The sequence below is a fragment of the Coenobita brevimanus genome, chromosome 59 (genome assembly GCF_032717465.1).
Source record: "Coenobita brevimanus isolate Jiangsu-jjx chromosome 59, ASM3271746v2, whole genome shotgun sequence".
NCBI lineage: Eukaryota > Metazoa > Arthropoda > Malacostraca > Decapoda > Coenobitidae > Coenobita > Coenobita brevimanus.
This window is the reverse complement of record NC_137012.1, coordinates 24,560,288-24,567,127: the sequence shown is the minus strand read 5'-3', so window position 1 is coordinate 24,567,127 and position 6,840 is coordinate 24,560,288.

Sequence of the window (6,840 nt, the reverse complement as noted above, 5' to 3'; positions counted from 1 at the left end):
AGGCAACAACCTTACACGTGTATTGCTAAATTCTACTGTAGAAGTGGAACGGGTAGATGTCACAAGAGTAATTATTCTGGGCAATTATAAAACTTGTGTCTAGATCGTGGGTAGCAGTATCACGCAGAATACTATTTGGGACAAGATCAGGCAAAAGTGAATATAAAGTACGTTAGCTAAGATAAGGAGTCCTAGGGCAGAGAAATCAAGCACTGTCACTCGTGGGAAGTCTAGACTTTATCTGTTAGGTGGAGTTCCGTTCACTGGGGCCGAGACACTGTTATCACTGTTGGGCTGTCTAAAACAGGTTTTACTTCTGACTTCCCGTATTTTTAGTAACTCACTGTTCTGCCCTCGCGTCACTGTATCAATTTCACTGTGCTTTCACTGTCATTCACTATCGGGACTGGGCGTGGCGGCGGTCAGGTACCAGGGCGGCGGGAACAGCTCAGCCTGACTACTGACGGGGCTGAGTTCCGCCGGGGGCCTCCGTATTCAGGGGCCATGGGATCACTCGTAGGGGCGTCCTCTCTCGTCCGGGGCTGTGGGTGGCTAAGGGCCCCTCTAGCAGTCCTCCAGGCTGGAACCTCCTTCTGGGTTGTAGTATTGTGGAGGGGAGGCAGCACTTGACGGAGGAGCTACCGGCCGTCTCCTCTCGTAGGATCCGGCTACTGGCCGTGGCCTTCTAAGGGCGCGGCTACCGGTTGTCGCAAAGGCCCGGCTACTGTCCGTGGCCTGTGTGGGGAAGTGGCTACAGGCCAACTCAAGGGCACTTTCGGAGCGGCTGCCGGCCGTCTCCTGCTTACCTCGAGTGGCTACCGGCCGTCTCCTGATTACCTCCAGAGCGGCTACCGGCTGTCTCCTGTAGGAGGGTTGAGCGGCTACCGGCTGTCTCCTGTAGGAGGGTTGAGCGGCTACCGGCTGTCTCTTGTAGGGCAACTTCAGAGCGGCTACCAGCCGTCTCCTGATGAAGGCAGGAGTGGCTACTGGCCATCTCATGATTACCTCCAGAGCGGCTACTGGCCATCTCCTGTAAGAAGGTCGAGCGGCTACTGGCTGTCTCTTGTAGGGCACCTTCAGAGCAGCTTCTGGCTGTCTCCTGACGAAGGCGGGAGCTTCTACCGGCCGTCTCCTGTTTACCTCCAGAGCCACTGCAGGCTGTCTCCTGTAGGAGGGTTGAGCGGCTACTGGCTGTCTCAGGGGTGCTGCCTGGAGCTAGAGTAATAGCTCCACCCCGATCCTGTCAGTAGTTGGCTCGCCCGGAAGGTAGTCTCTTTTTCCTGCTATGGTGGCGGTGGGCGAGCTCTGGGTCATAGGGGCGCGCGGCCTGGGTGGATTTATATCCCTGTCGCCCGGAGTCAGGTCGCGTTCTGTTTGCCTTTCTGTAGGCTCCTTCTTGGGGTGTTGAGATGCTCTCAGCAAATCTATTCAGCATTTTAATAAGGAAGTTAAAAGGAGTTGATAAAAGCAAAAAGATAACTAAGAAGGGAGACAACAAAACAAAGGATGAAATATTAAGATGTTAATTGAGGAACGAAAGGCAATAAAGAAACTAATAAAGTAGAGAAAAATGAAGAGGAAAAACTAACAGATCACAGAAAAGCTTTGTGAAAAGAGAAATAACAATGAGATACTGGAAAAGTTGAAAAGCAAAGCAAAAATCTGCATTCGTGTTGAAAGGACATGATAAACAGGGAATAAGAGGTCCTGAGAAAACCAAGAATTTGTAACATTATGAAGATATGCATATAAGGAAGGAGGGAAATCCAAAGTATGAAGAATACAGGGCGGAATGGGAAGATCTGATAAGAGAATGCTGCAACTATGAACAAAAGAAAATCTAAGAGACGAGAACAGGACAAGCACACTATAAATAAAAAACAGGAAAAGGAATTTGAAATGACAACAGAAGGCATCACGACACCCCCAGGAGGCGACAGTGGAAGGGTAAATAGGGCACGCACGACGTCCGTGCGATATGGACGTAAGTTCCCTAGAGCCGTGCACCCCTATTCCCCGGAATGCACCCAGCGTGAACACCTCAGTCCAGGTGCAGTACCCTTTCACCGACCCACCCTGGGTCAGGATCGGGGTGGAGCTAGAAATCTAGCTCCAAGCAGCACCCCAGTGACGGCCAGTAGCCACACACTTAAGGCAACGGTCTATAGCCGTGCCCCTGCAACAGTCAGGAGCCGTGCACCAGTGACGGCTGGTAGCCGCACCCTTAAAGCAAAGGCCAATAGCTGTGCCCTAAAGAGACGGCCAGTAGCCGCTCATAGTGCTGTTCACCCCCTCCCCTGCAGAACCCGTGACAACCGGTTGCTGCACGTGGGGAGAGAACAGTACGTCCTCTCTCCTTCTGCAGTTGCCTCGAGGGGCACGACACCGATGACGGCCGGCAGCCGCACCAGTAGACAAGGGACAGCTGGTAGCTGCCCTTCGCCTACACATCGCCCCTCATACGGGACTTCGGCAACGGCCAGTAGTTGCGCCTGCAGGCAGGTGATGGCCTGCAGCCACACTTCGTCTGTGGTCCCATCAGGGAGTCGGGCCCCGGTGACGGCCAGCTGTTGCACCGACGGGAAAGGGACCGCCTGTAGCCGCCCTCCTCCCATTGCCTAAGGGACCTCGGTGATGGCCGGTAGCTGCGCCAGGAAGGGGTGCCTCAAACGCCCCTTGCCCCGTGTGACTCCACAACCCGAGGGAGACCCCTGGAAGTCGGGCCCCATTGACGGCCAGCTGCTGCACCGATGGGACAGGGACGGCCTGTAGCCATCCTCCTCCCGTTGCCCAAGGGACCTCGGTGACGGCTGGTAGCTGCGCCAGGGAGGGACGCCTTAAAAGCCCCTCACCCCCTTCGACTTCACTACCTGAAGGAGACCCCTGTTCGAGCTGCCCCTCTGGTGGCAGAGCAAGTCCTGCCCTCGATTTCCTTGACGAGGCAGCCTCCAGGAGGAGCACCTTTCCATCCAGGACTGGTGGAGAAGACCCATCTTGACCCCAGGGTTACACTCCAACTAGCCGGCGCCAGAGGGAGACCCACGCCTGTCGGACTCCTGCTGCCTGCAATGCCGCAGTCCCACCCTGACGGCGAAGCAGCAGGAGTGAGACTGCAGCCGACTGGTCCTCCACGCCGCCCCCAACACCCCAGGGCATGACCTCTCCAGTCCGGAGGAGGAGCGACGCCCTTCCCGCATCGGGTGCCTGCAGGAGCGCCTTCAAAGAATCTTCAGCCCCAGTCCCGAGGGCCAGAGCCCCATACCAAGCCCTTCCAGTGCGGGGCCCTTCAACACACCTGACCACAGCCCATCCCGGAGGATGACGCCCCCACGGACAGTCCCGTGGCCGCTCGACGAGAGGACACCAGAGGGAACGTAGCCAACCCTGGGCCGCCACCTGTGAGCCGCCGGCCCCCCCCTCCTTGGTTGGCCCGCTCCCCTGCCCCATATCCCCATAGTGTCTGTGATCTCTCTGCCCGCGAATGGGGGCGCGGTAGCACAGTGGTAGCGCGCTGGACTTGTGATCGGGGGATTGCAAGTTCAAGCCTCGCCCGGGCTGCCGTGCCGGGAGGGGTAGCTCCCTCCTGTAACCCTAGCGGGGCTATATAGTCCAATACAGGGCTTAGCTCGGGGGAACTCCATTTCTCCCATTTTTTTTCTGCCCGCGAATGAAAGTGAAAGTGACTACACGAGTATAAAGCACAGTGACAGTGTTAAAGCAGCAGAAGTATAGTGAAAACTGAGAAGGGACACAACCAATGTATAACGCGGGACAGATAGAGAAATACTATAAAGAACGAATCTTCTCCAAGTGCAGTGTCCGTCTGTCTGTCTGTCGGTATCCCGCGAGATACCTAACTTATAAACACCTGTCCATTCCAGTTTCTTGCCTTTGGACAAAGTGTAGCTTCCTGTATCCAGAATTTGGTAATATACGTGTAAGTTTGTTGCCCTGTGTTTTTATGCCCTGTTCCTTTCACTGTCTAAGCTCCAGTCTAGAAAGGGAACCCAGCTATATCTTAGGTGTAATTAGGACGGAAAGCCGACCTAAAAACGCCTAGCATAACAGGATTATTCCCCCGAGCTAGACCTAGATCACATCTATGGTCACAGGAGAGCGCTACCCCTCCCAGCAAAGGCAGCTACCAGGGCGCTGCGCTAATTCTCGACCCCGCGATCTAGAGTCACACGCTTTACTACTGAGCTACTCTACTCCCCCACAATTCTAAAAGCTAGTGGCCCAGATGCAGTTAGTAATGAAGCTTTAAACAATGGAGGTAGAAGCTTGATTAAATCAGTGATGAGGATGATGAAAATTATCCATATGACAGAAATTATCCCTGAAGATTGGAAAAAGGCATATTAGGTATACAGTATGTTATGCAGCGTGTTCTGAGTCCCGACTTCTCGGTCACAGATACGGTGCAGCCCTGGGTTCTTTGTTCCCGACCAGGTTAGTCACAGACAAGGAAGGAAAGCCCAAACACCACTGGTCAAAAGGCACACATGTATATTACCAATACTTCTATAAGCAAAACTTGTGAAATATACAGTAACTCAAAATAGCTCTTACAAGAATTCCTTTCCACCTTGTTCAGCAAGTTTAACCTGTACACAGTATTATACCTTCCCTGATATGGAGTTTTTCCCACACAGTGTCACGGGTAAGTTTCACAGGTACACCAGATGCATCGGGCTTCGAATATATAGCAAGTACAATTCAGTATATCTCAATATATCTGACGCGTAACATAGACGGCCAGGTATACTCAAGTCCTTTGGTATAGATGATCGCGTAACAGACGGATTCCTATGCTGGTTATATACATCTGCGTGACATGGACGATATCCTAACTATCCTTATGCTACGTGCGCGTTACATAGGACGAGAGGATATAGCACTTAGGATCTATCCGCGTGGGGGGGGAACTCGGGGGGGGGGGAACGGCAATATCGGGTCTGTGGCAAGGTGGATTATTCGGGACTGGGGATTTTGGGGCTTTGGGGCGGAGGGGCAGCACTGGGGGGGGGGGGATTGCACGGGTGTAAACGTTCCGTGTGTAACACTGGGGGGGGGGGGGTTCACATCTGGGGCCGACCCGTGGTTGGGCGGCACACACTCCGCGCGTACAGTTATGAGTACTAGAGTCCACAACTGCACACGAGGGGAGGGGGAGGCGACACTGGGTCCACCAGGAGAGAGGCAAGGGCTAGTCCATTGGGGTTCACAAACACTGGGGGAACACAACAGCACGGGGGGGGGGGGCACAACCTTAGAGTTTCTTACGGTACTGGCGGAGTGGAGGGCACGGATCACATGTGGCTGGAGGGCCTACGCCGGGAACCTCAGGTGGCGGCCGGGCGTGGGGGGTGGGCCGTCCGGAGTATAGTACAGGGGTAGGGTGTCTGCGTGGTCGCCAAAAGTCCTGGAGGAGTTGGTGGGTGGCGTGGTGGGCAGCTCCCTAACCGCGACAGCCCGGCAGGAGGCGGGGCTCTCCGTGCTAGGGCCGAAGAGGGCCAGGAGGCGCGCCGCTCGGAGCTGGCCCTTAGTCGTTGTCGGGGTCCTGGGGGCGGACCTGGTGCGGCCCGGGCCTAGGGTCAGCTGTGGGGAGGGTGGCGCCCTGGCTGAGCTGCCGTCACGTCCGGCAGAGGCGGCTGTCAGGGAGGAACTGCGGCCACCTACGCCAGGGGAGGTCCGGCGACTGCAGCAGGCGTCGGGGGAGGCCCGCTGACTCCGGGGGCTGTGGTCTTGTCTACGGGAGGAGGCCGTCAGGACTGGACTGCAGGTTCTCGCCCTGGCGGAGTCCGTCAGCACCTGGGGAGGACGGGACTGCAGAGACAGGACACCTGGCCTCGGGGACGTCTCGCCCGGTCTGGTCTCTGGTGGGGTTCCTGTAGGGGAGCAGATCCCACCCTTTCGAAGAGAGAGGCGGGGAGAGGGGCGTCGGGTCATGGGGAAGATACGTCGTTTATGCTCGGAAGGCTCGGCAGGTGAAAAAAACCTCCCCGACATCTTGTGGGGTGTGGGTCATCTCCCTGTACCCTCCTCCTAGGGTGGTGGCGCCTGGCTTGCTCCGCCGAGCCGGTATTTCACAGTATGTACCAAGAAGGGGACAAAAGAGATCAGTAATCATAGAGGAATTCACCTAAATACACTTATATATAAACTGTTTGAAGAAAATGCTATTGAATAAGGAAACAGAAAAATTGGAAAACGTCGGAATACCAGCGCGCAGCAAGGAGAGGTAGATCAACAAAAGAACACTTATTCACAATAAGAACGGTTATGGATGAAATAGAAGAAAAACATTATGATATCACAGGAGTATTTTTTGACATCAGCAAGTGTTCTGATAAATCTGATTAAAATGAAGTAATAAGGGAACTGTGGATGGATAAAAGAGGTAAGAGCTGGAGATTGATTTCTAAAATGAGCATGAACTGTACTTCAGTGCATCGACATATATAAACATAGATGCGGCAACGGTTGATGTAAGCTGCTGCCATCTTGGTACTCGGAGTAGAATAGTGTTGGAGTGTGCTTCGAACACAATTTTACGCGTTTTGGGGATCAGATAATTCAGCACTATGCCATCATGTGTAGCGATCAACTGCACAGACAGTTCAAGGACTGTGAGAGAGCTTTTCATGGGTGAGTGGGCATGATGAGTATTTAGTTTGTGTTTTTGCATAATGAATCACTTCTCATGTGGTCTCAAAGCAGTATGCAATACCTAAGGCAGTACCTAAAGCACTGTTGGGGTATATAAACTGCACTCGATTTTCAACTTTTCTGAAGTGATCATATTAACCCTTTGATACATTTGCCCCCCATATAACC